The 12,248-nt window shown below is 40.2% G+C and overlaps 1 pseudogene; it reads left to right on the forward strand.

The window, feature by feature from the left end:
* The first annotated feature begins 11,456 nt into the window (after positions 1-11,456).
* Positions 11,457-11,974, forward strand: LOC113918441 (annotated as a pseudogene).
* Positions 11,975-12,248: the final 274 nt, after the last annotated feature.

Consider the following 12,248-nt stretch of genomic DNA (forward strand, 5'->3'; position numbering starts at 1 on the left):
CAACCCATGTTTAAAAAAAAAACCTGAGTACTTCTTCCAGATTCATAGCCTTCTTGTCTATTGGAAAGATCCACGGCAAGAGTGAAAAGAAGTATTGGGAAACGGCCAATTTCTTTCAAACCCATATATGGATACAAAGGGCAGCATTATCCGTAAGCAGAATAATTATATATATATAATAATTGTATATAATATATACATATATGTATATATAGTTATATATATATACATATATAGTATCATATATATATATCATTTCTTTTCAAAAGAGAGTTAATAGGTTAATGCTACAGGACAGGAGGGCTTCCAATGCAGAAAGGAGGACCACAAGAGTGACATTTGGCTGACCTTCTTTCCACATTAAATAGAATGAATTTCTAACATCAGGGATACCATTTTATTGTGCTCTGCAAATAGTCCTATGCTAAAGCCACTGAGCAGTGTAACTAGTTATGTAAATAAATATCCCACCTTAAAGACAAATGCAAGTGATATGGAAAGTCATTTAAGACTTGGTTATCTGTAAAATCAGCATCTGGTTACCCATTGTTTGTCTTGGCCAGGTTATTATAAGCTAACTAGTTTTGCTAGTAATGGAGTTTCTAGGATGATAGACCACAGGCCAAATCTCACCCAGAGATGTGATTTGTTTGACTTGTGGATTTTTCTCCTTGTTGCTGTGCCCTTAAACGTTGAACATGAATGGCTGAAATGGAACACTTACTCTCCTTTGTGCAACCTTGTCTGTCGCTCTACAATATCTTGTGCCCAGACTGGGTGATACCTTTAAGTTGCTGGCAAATCCCCCAAAGAGACTTGAGAGTTTTGACCCCTGCTATCTAATTTCCAAAATCACCCTTCAACTCCAGCACTACTTCCCTGGTAATTCCAACTGCCTCGTATTTTTTCTTCATTTCACCAGTGGAAGGACAGCTTTTTCCATAAGAATTGTAATTGTTCCTGGGTGAGCAATATAATACTATATAAAACTTTGGGAAGAAGTTAAGTTTCTCAGTAAAAGTGTAGAATTACCTTATATGATTCATGCTATGGTCCGGATTGTTGATCTGTCTTAGATTGGCTTGGAAATTTTGAGCTGATTAAATGAAATGTCAAGACTGGGAAGTATCCTGATTTTAACAAAATGGGCATATCACCACCAGACATGAGTTAGCCTAGAGAATATATTAAGTTTTAGGGTTCAGAGTGGATTTTAAAAAAATTGAGAAGGCTGAGAGAATGTGGAATGCCCCAAGGCATGTTCATTTTTATTCTGTAATGAGTAGGAAATACACTGCAGTAAAGGCAGCATTAATGATTCAAAAACAGCTGGAGATATTGAAACAGAAATTAATCCTACTTACCTAACTCTTAAAACTAGTAAAAGGGCAAGGGAGGGTTGAAGACTGACACCTGACGGGAAATGGACTGTTGGCGCTAAGCACCTGGGACCAGTCATTTGTAGGCCACTCACACACAAGCACAGCAGAGCCTCTAAGTGGCAAATCTTTCTAATTAGAAATAACCGGGGTGCTAGCTACTCGGAATCACCGTAAAATCTGAAGTGTGGACCCTTTTTAAGGAGAGACAGGGGTATTGCTTTCAAGGGCAAAGACTAACAGCAAATGACTCTTCAAGGATGGGAAGGACTGGATCTGCTAAAGGGTAAAATCATTTGTAGGTGGCACATTCATTACACACCTCGGGCTGCCGCTCCGGTTGTGTCTATCACTGTAGAACAGTTTGATTTTCAAAAACTAAATATATCTCTGACTATCTTTTCTATCCTGTTTATGTGACCATTTTCTTCAAAAATGGTAGGAAAGATTTTTTTAGCCCAAGCTCTCTCCCGAGTGACAAATTTCACAATATTGTTGTCAACAATATTGTAACAATTTGTTGTTACAATGATCTTAAAAGTGTTTACTGTTGGGGCGCCTGGGTGGCTCAGTCGGTTAGGCGTCTGCCTTTGGCTCCAGTCTTGATCCCAGGGTCCTGGGTTAGGTCCCTCCCGCTCTGCCTGCCTCTCTGCTTACTTTTGCTCTCTCTCTATCTCTCTGTCAAATAAATAAAAAATAAAATCTTAAGAAAAAAGTGTTTACTGTTATAATTGGAGAGAGGCTAAAAATGGAAACATATATGTATGTGTTTGTAAAACATATTCTTGCCATCTTTTATGTTTATATAACTTTAATTTTTTTGGAGTATGCTTGACACACTATGTTATATTTGTTATATTCGTTTCAGGTGTATACATAGTGATTCAACTTCTCTATATGCTATGCTGCTCACCCCAAGTGCAGCCACCATCTGTCACCATACAACACTATTAGAATATCATTAAATATATTCCCATGCTGTGTCTTTTATTCCTGTGACTTCTTCACTCCATAACTTGAAACCTGTATCTCACTCTCCCTTTTACCCGTTTTGCCCATCCACCTTCCCACCTCCCCTCTGGCAACTGTCAATTTGTTCTCTGTATTTATAGATCTAAATCTGCTTTATGTTTGTTTATTCATTTGATTTTTTTAGATTCCACATATGAGTGAAATTATATGGTATTTGTTATTCTCTTGCTTGTTTCACTTAGCCTAACACCCTAGGTCCATTCATGTTGTAAATGGCATGATCTCATCATTTTTTATGGCTGCATGATATTCTATTATTCTATATATGCCACATCTTCTGTATCCATTTGCTGTAACTTTCTTGAGTGGACTGAATTCTAGGAGGCAAGTCTGCTCTCCACCTGTTAATTTTATGGTTTTCCTCCTGGGTGTGTTGGGAAGCTATGGGCAACATGACCAGGGTCTTTCCTCACTAATGAATTTGGTGGTGGCATTTAAGCTAAGACAGAATTCATCTGACAGCTCTGTTCTACGATTATATCTATATCTATATCTATACCTATATAGATATAGATATAGATATCCTTATATATAGGAGATATATCCTATATATAATGATATATATAGACATACAGATATATAGGTATATAGATATCTATATATCTATATATATATCCTTAAAGCTATTTTGGATGGGAGAACTACATTCATACCCAAACCTATTTCAACATCAACTCTTAACCATAAAGGAGTCTTAAAAGAATTTCCAAGACCAAAGCATTTGCTGAATTCCATACCCAGTGACTCAAGAGTGAGGTGCCTATGAAAGAACACATTACTTCAGAATGTTTGCAAATGTCTTTGTGTTTGATGTAGGCCAATGTACAAATAGCTTGCTCAGAGATCCTGGAGAAGAAGACCTCCTGGGGATCTCTAAGGAGAAAATAAAAGAACTTACCTCAAGTACATTCTCAGTCCTGAATGATAAGCTTTATATTGGTAACATGTGAAGTGTCACGTTTTCAGTGAGCCTTTGCTGACCACCTATTTAAAATTATACCCCTTCCTTCTTAATTTCTCTCCTCAGCCTTTATCACTTTGCACAACAAATTTTACATATTTTGTTTATTTTTTGTCTCCTTCTACTAGAATATAAGCTTCATGAGGTTAGGAATTTTGCCTGTTTCTCACTGCTCTATCTCTGATGTCTAGATTATCCAGGCAGGTAGTAGATATTCAAGCAATCAGTGTTGAATAAGTGAACAATTGAATATAAACATCTATGGATATAATCTCATTGTCTTGTGTGCCAATGACTGCATCAGGAAGAGCTGGGCTGGAATACCAACTTTGCCATTGACTAGCTAAATGGCCTTAGACAAGGGACAATCTCTGAGTCCCAGCTTCTTCATCCCTGAAAGGCAGATAATGATAGTTTCTTCCCCATAAGGTTGTAGTAATAACAACAACAACAAAAAAAGGACATGTCAGGATACCCTTTGGCATGGTCTTAGGCACACTGCAGAGAGCCAAAAGTGTTGGCTGTTATTACTGCCGCTATCTTTATTCCTGAATCATGAACTGATGCAGAATATAATCAGTGAATAGACAGAGTTCCGTGCCTACATAGTTCTTCCCCCTTCTTTTCTGTGAGCTCTGACATAGAAGTAGGAAGAAACTGATTGGTAAAGAAGCTACCTTACTCCTGCTCATGTTTTGCGAAACCATTTCTTGGGATTGGGGAGCAGGGAGGACTTCCTGTATGTGACCCCATGAAGGGCAGTGTGCAGCAGCTGGACTGCCTGCCACTGACTTGTGTGCTTTGTAAATCAATAGGGCATTTGGGTCTCAGGCTGTCCTCTCTGTTACCCTCCTGAAGTCTTAAATACACTTTAAAAGCAATCATTTTGCTTCTAGCTTTGGGAAGGAGGACGTGAAGAGAGGCCTGGTTGAGGCAAAGCTCATATTTCAAGGCATGTCAGGGACCAAGATCGATGACGTGCAGATAACAGTGGAAATGGATGTAAAACATAACCTCAGGTAGACTCATGACCAGGCCCACACAGAGTTCTCCCCCTGCTTTGGAATCAAGAGGAAGTGGAGCGACAGCATTCAAAACAGGGACAGATTGTTGCAGAATGAAGGAAGTCTCAATAACACCCACTATTCAGAGCTCCTGGAATTAATGGTAAAATCTTGGTACTGTGCCCACAGATGCTTCCAAATAATGCTTTTGTTCTTACTTGTTGTTCTCTGTGTTTAAGAGCATTAGAATTAACAATAAAGGCTACTTTTTAAAAGCTCCTGTTCTATGTGTAAGTGCTTGTTTGGTCCCTTGCAACAAGCAGTTGAAATAGGAAGTATTAATTCCTGTGCCCATTTCACAGAAGGAGGCTTAAAGAAGTTAAGTCACTTTTCTATGGTCATAAAGCTAGTAAGTAGCACAGTCAGAACTGGTACCTAGGTCTGATTCCAGCTCCCATACAATTAAGCACTCTGCTCTGTATTATAACACCACAAACTGAATTAGGTCCCCTGTAATGCTCTTTTTTTTTTTTTTCCCTGTAATGCTCTTATAGGTCCTTGTACTTTTCTTCATAGCATGGAACTGAATTTATAAATAAATATGTAAGTGTGTAATTACTTGCCTAATACCTGGCTCAATACTAAACAGCACATCATTATTATATTGTTATTATTATTATTATTATTATTATTATATTTGTGGTATCACAATATTTGCAGCACAGAGCACAGATGTAAGAGAAGCTCAGAAACTGTTGAATATCTGAAAAAAGATAAAGTAGACATAAATTGAGATTTCAGGTCAAGATGGAAATTCATTTAGTTTTTTTAAATGAATAAAAAACACTCAAAACTCATTTATTCAGTGATTTTCCCTCCTTCTAAGGATAAAAATCAATGTGTAAGAGTTTCTAATAATCCTTCACATAGGTATTCTGCAATAACCTGGGAAATTCAAACAATTCTACAACTTATTTATTGTTTGAATCTTCCACTAAACAGTCTCCAGTGTGTATCTATCTTATACCCTCTCAACCTTTTTTTACTTCTAGTTCTTTGCAGACACCCAACTAATATTTGTGCCATGAACCAATCAAAAATACTGCTGTTCAGCTATTGTGATGTTTTAATGAAATAAAAATGCTAGCAATGTCCACAATAGCCAAACTATGGAAAGAGCCCAGATGTCCACCAACAGATGAATGGATAAAGAAGATGTGGTATATATATATATCTACAATGCAATACTACTCAGCCATCAAAAAAAATGAAATCTCGCCATTTGCAATGACATGGATGGAACTGGAGGGTATTACGCTAAGCGAAATAAGTCAGTCAGAGAAAGACAATTATCATATGATCTCACTCATGTGTGGAATTTAAGAAACACAATAGAGGATAATAGGGGAAGGGAGGGAAAAATAAAACAAGATGAAATCAGAGAGGGAGACAAACCATAAGAGACTCTTAATCAGAGGAAGCAAACTGAGGGCTGCTGGAGGGGATGTGCATGAGGGGATGGGGTAACTGCGGCATGAAGGCGGGCACGTGACATAATGAGACTGGGTATCATAAAAGATTGATGAATCACTGAACTCTACCTCTGAAACTAATAATACACTATATGTTAATTGAATTTAAATTTAAGACAAAAATAAAAATTAAAATGCCTCTGAAAAACAAACTGAGGGTTCTAGAGGGGAGGAGGTGGGGGGATGGGTTAGCCTGGTGATGGGTATTAAAGAGGGCACATTCTGCGTGGAGCACTGGGTGTTATGCACAAACAATGAATCATGGAACGCTACATCAAAAACTAATGATGTAATGTATGGTGATTAACATAACAATAAAAAGAAAAAAATTAAAATGCTATCACCTTTATAAATGCACATATATCTTTTCTGATTGAAAAGATATATGTGGCTTTTGAGATTTTCAGCACAAATTACTTTGTGAATTTATAACATCCATGACACAACAGAACAATGTCAATCCTATTTGAGGACGAAACTCTATGGTCATGAACCCAGGCAAAAGAGAAAAAGCCTCGCTGTTTTAGTTTGGTTTTCCCAAACAAAGTCGGGAGGTAAACCACAGCTCTGATCACATATATAAACATTTGGGAAACTGGCTGAAATTGCTTACATGTAAACAGCAAGAGATTAATACTGTGCTTTTGAAACTGACTTTAAGGAGTCCTGAGAGATCTCACCACACAAAAAGCTAAAATTACTGTTCCCAGAAATAAATAAAAGGAAAGCAATGTAAGAATGTATCATATCTTTCTCTTCACAAAACAAAACAATAACAATAACAACAATAAAATGGATAAAACAAATAGAAAACTAAAGAACAAAAGACGCTGGAGGGAAGGAATGGTGATGAAGTATAAGGACGGAGAAACATTATATGAAACAGGACGAAGAGCATTCTGGTCCAATAATAGGGAAGCACTAAATGAAAGATGGGATACAGTGTGGGAATGAAGGAATGGAAAGAGAAAAGATACAGAGGCAGAGAAATCCAGTTCCTGGCTGGTGAGTCAAATGCCGCAATAATCCTATTTTAATTATACATGAGTCTCATCTCTGCTATTTGTTGAATTTTATTCTCCTCCGCAAATACAGAGACAGCTGTTTCCCTTTTGACACAATTATCTTTGTCTAGAAGCTTTTGAAATGTCCCTTTGAAAGGTTTGCCGAACTTACAAGAAGCTTGAGCATATTAAGTGACAGATCTTTTGGATATTAGACAAGGAAAGCATGTTTTTTCAAGGCCTTAAATCTAAAAGCCAGAGGATCAGGAATGATAGAACAAAACACTCGGAGACTCAAAGTAGGATGAACTGTAGCACTTATTTGGTGTTGGAAGTCAACAACCTGACCACTAGCTTAATTATACTGTGAGTGAAAAATTGACCCAATATGTCAACCCACTGGCTAACCAACAACCAATCACACTGTCATTAATGAGAGTTTGAACTAAGATATTCAGAATCTACAGTCAATTGTTGTCGGCAATGGAACATAAAATCAAGTAGATTTTAGGATGAGTGGTCACACTGGCCATGTCAGTCAAGAGACAGAAAGAGAAAACTGAGGAAGTTAGTCAAGAGAGAGAATAGATTAAAAGATAAACAAAGGGGGAAAGCCATGAAGGAGACAAAAAGGCTGAACATCTGGCCCCAGAGAGACAGAAGTATCTTCTATCCCTAAGCACCTGCCACCTACTGTCTCGTGAAGATACGAAATCCAAATTTGTGGCAAACATATAATGGCCAATATTACCGAGCACATGTCAAAGGCATCATACATACACTGTTTCATTTCATCCTCAAATCACCCTTTGAAGAACTATTATTATTCCCATTTTACAGATGACAAAACTGAGGCTTAGAGAGATTTAGTAACTTGTCCTCACAAGTCTTATGATTGGTGACTGGTAGCAAAAGGATTAAAACTCAGTTCTATCTAATCCCAAAGCTCACACCCTCAAACCCAACTATATTACTTGTTGTATCCATAAATTGCCTTTCTCTTTACTTGAACAAGCTTGAGAGTTTCTTTTTGTGGAAATCAGCCATCCCTGATTAAGACAAAAATGCAAAACTCCAAGATGCTGGACAAGGAGGAAACCTCACCACATACTGAGATTATGACATGGAGGCGACTGTGTGGCCTAAAAGCCCATTACCAACTACAGAGACCATAAAAGGATCAGTGGTTGCCAGGGAGTCAGGGGTAAGAGGGATGAAAAGGTGAAGCAGAGAAAATTTTTAGGTCACTGAAACTATTCTGTACAATACTGCAGTGGTGGATACATGTCATTATATATCTGTCCAAACACATAGAATGTACATCAAGGGGGAACCCTAATGTAAACTATGGACTTGGGTGATAATGACTATGTCAGCATATGTCCACTGATTACCCTAAGTATACCGTTTGATGAGGGATGTTGATAATGGGCAAGTCGTGGCAGGGGAGGGGAGCAGGGAGTATTGGGAAGTCTCTATACTTCCAACTCAATTTTGCTGTGAACCCAAAACTACTCTAAAAATGAAGTTTACTAATTTTAAAACATCCTTTTGGGTATAAGGAATCAGCTTTTTTTTTAAGATTTTACTTACTTATTTGAGAGAGCGAGAGAGAGAGCACAAGCAGGGGGAGGGGCAAAGGGAGAAGGAGAAGCAGGCACCTCACTGAGCAGAGAGCACCATGTAGGGCTTGATCCCAGGACCCTGGGATCATGACCTGAGCTGAACGAAGGCAGACACTTAACCAACGGAGCCATTCAGGCACCCCAAGGAATTAGCTTTTAAGTATTTTGTTCTCCAATTTTCTCTTTTCTAGATTTTTACATTCAGCAAGTTGAATGATATAAAAGACACTTCTTGCTAAACTTAGTGTCCTGTTGTTTTCTCCAAACAGTATTCTAACACTTTTTTTTAAAAGATATGAAGTAACTTGGGGGAGAGGAAAGATGGCAGAGGAGTAGGGGACCCTATTTCAACTGGTCCCCGGAATTGAGCTGGATATCTACCAGACCACTCTGAGCACCCACGAAACCAGCCTGAGATGTAAGAAGATCTGGATCTCTACAAACAGAATGTTGCAGGCGGTTGGTTTTGAGGTATGAAGCGGGGATCCCTGATTCCGCGGGCAGATACCGGAGGATAAACGGCAGCGGGAGGGAGACTGGCCAAGGGGATCCTGCACCGCCGGTGAGCGACAGCTTCGCGTGCTGGGGACGGGGCACAGACTCCCAGACCCGTAGCAGCGGGGAAAGGACTTTAGGGCAGCCCCCAGGGCGGAAACCCGGAGCGGCGGGGTCGCGCGTGCGATCTAAGAGCGGCTGGTGGTTTTAGAAGCATAAAGGGCAGAGACGGGCCCCGACCTGGAGGCAGGACTGGGGGCCCTGCGGAGGGGCGCACAACCAACCCAGGCCGCTGCAGCGGATAGTAGCATGGACAGAAATGGAGACGGTGTGGCCTGGAGAGCTCACTGAAGAACAGACTGCGGTCTCTCTGCTCTGAGGCAGAGGGTTGGAAATGGTCTCTTCTGCTCTGACTCGCGGAAGAGATGCAGAAAGCAGCCAGGGAAAGCTGCCAGAGAACAAAACCCCTAAAACTGAGTCCCACTGAGCCCATCCCCCACCACTGGGGGCAGGGCAACTCTGTCCAAACAGGGTTGCCTGAGTACAAGTGTGGCAGGCCCCTCCCCCAGAAGACAGGCTGGGAAAACAAGAGGCCAGCAACCCTAAGGTCCCTAGAAAACAGGTGCATTTTGCTTGGGTTCTGGTCAATAATTTGGCCTCTATACATTCCCTCAACCACCCATCAACAGAATGACTAGGAGGAGGAACCCTCAAAATAGAAAAGACTCAGAGACTATGACTTATGCTGCAGATTTACAAATGGATGCAGATATAACCAAGATGTCAGAGATGGAATTCAGGCTAGCAATTGTGAAGACAATGGCTAGAATGGAGAAATCAATTAAGGGCAACATAGAGTCTCTAAGGGCAGAAATGAAAGCTGAACTGGCAGAACTTAAAAATGCTATCAATGAGATCCAATCCAATCTAGATAATCTAACAGCTAGGGTAAGTGAGGCAGAAGAACGAATAAGCGACCTGGAAGACAATATAATAGATAAAAAGTGAAAAGAGGAGGCCAGGGAGAAACAACTCAGAATCCATGAAAATAGAATCAGAGAAATAAGCGACATCATGAAGTGTTCCAATGTCAGAATAATTGGAATCCCGGAGGGAGTGGAGAGAGAGAGAGGACTAGAAGATGTATTTAAGCAAATCATAGCTGAGAACTTCCCTAATCTGGGGAATGAAACAAACATTCATGTCCTAGAGGCAGAGAGGACCCCTCCCAAGATCAAGGAAAACAGGCCAACACCCCAGCATGTAATAGTAAAACTTGCAAATCTTAGAGCCAAGGAAACCATCTTAAGGGCAGTTAGGGGGAAGAGATTCTTTATGTACAGAGGGAGGAACATCAGAATAATGTCAGACCTATCCACAGAGACCTGGCAAGCCAGAAAGGCCTGGCAAGACATATTCAGGGTACTAAATGAGAAGAACATGCAGCCAAGAATACTTTATCTGGCAAGGCTGTCATTTAGAATGGATGGAGAGATGCAGAGCTTCCATGACCGGCAGAAACTGAAAGAATATGTGACCACTAAGCCGGCCCTGCAAGAAATATTAAGGGGGGTTCTATAAAAGGAGAAAGACCCCAAGAGTCATATACAACAGAAATTTACAGGGACAATCTATAAAAACAACGTCTTCACAGGCAACTTGATGACAATTAATTCATATCTTTCAATAATCACTCTCAAAGTGAATGGCCTAAATGCTCCCATAAAATGGCACAGGGCTGCAGATTGGATAAAAAGACAGGACCCATCCAGAGGCTGCCTACAAGAGACTCATTTTGAACCTAAAGATACATCCAGACTGAAAGTGAAGGGATGGAGATCCATCTTCCATGCCAGCAGACCTCAAAAGAAAGCTGGGGTAGCAATTCTTATATCAGACAAATTAGATTTTAAACTAAAGTCTGTAATTAGAGACACAGAAGGACACTCTATCATTCTTAAAGGGTCTATCCAACAAGAAGATCTAACAATTGTAAATATCTATGCCCCCAACATGGGAGCAACAATCTACATAAGCCAACTGTTAACCAAAATAAAGAGTCATATTGATAACAATACGTTAATTGTAGGAGACCTCAATACTCCACTCTCAGCAATGGACAGATCAACTAAGCAGAAAATCAACAAGGAAACAAGAGCTTTGAATGATACACTGGAGCAGATGGACCTCATAGATATATACAGAACAGTCCACCCTAAAACAACAGAATACTCATTCTTCTCGAGTGCACATGGAACTTTCTCCAGAATAGACCACATACTGGGTCACAAATCAGGTCTCAACCAATGCCAAAAGATTGAGATTATTCCCAGCATATTCTCAGACCACAGTGCTTTAAAACTGGAACTCGGCCGGCTGGGGTTCCCGAGCCCCTTGCACTGTGACCCCCGCACCTCTATGAACATGGCGCTGAGAGCAGTGCAGAGCGTGCAGGCTGCGGCCTGCAGTCTGTGCATCGCCTCCGCGCCCGCCGCACCCTGCCGGCCACAGCCCTGGGGCTGAGGGCGGGTGCCGTCCGGACACTGAGCCCGGGCTCCGCTCTGCTCTCCGTGCATGAATTCACAGACAAACATGAATGGATAACAACAGAAAATGGTATTGGAACAGTGGGAATCAGCAATTTTGCACAGGAAACTCTGGGAGATGTTGTGTACTGTAGTCTGCCTGAAGTTGGGACAAAACTGAACAAACAAGATGAGTTTGGTGCTTTGGAAAGTGTGAAAGCTGCTAGTGAACTCTATTCTCCTCTATCAGAAGTAACTGAAATTAATGAAGCTCTTGCAGAAAATCCAGGACTTGTCAACAAATCTTGTTATGAAGATGGTTGGCTGATCAAGATAGCACTCAGTAATCCTTCAGAACTGGATGAATTAATGAGTGAAGAAGCATATGAGAAAGACATAAAATCTACTGAGGAGTGAAAATGGAACACCTAAATAAACTAGTATGAAACAAACAAACAAACAAACAAAAAACTGGAACTCAATCACAAGAAAAAATTTGACAGAAATTCAAACACTTGCAAGCTAAAGACCACTCTGCTCAAGAATGTTTGGGTCAACGAGGAAATCAAAGAACTTAAACAATTAATGGAAATCAATGAGAATGAAAACACATCGGTCCAAAACCTATGGGATACTGCAAAGGCGGTCCTAAGGGGGAAATACATAGCATCCAAGCCTCACTCAAAAAAAT

Source organism: Zalophus californianus, chromosome 1 (assembly GCF_009762305.2).
Source record: "Zalophus californianus isolate mZalCal1 chromosome 1, mZalCal1.pri.v2, whole genome shotgun sequence".
Classification (NCBI taxonomy): domain Eukaryota; kingdom Metazoa; phylum Chordata; class Mammalia; order Carnivora; family Otariidae; genus Zalophus; species Zalophus californianus.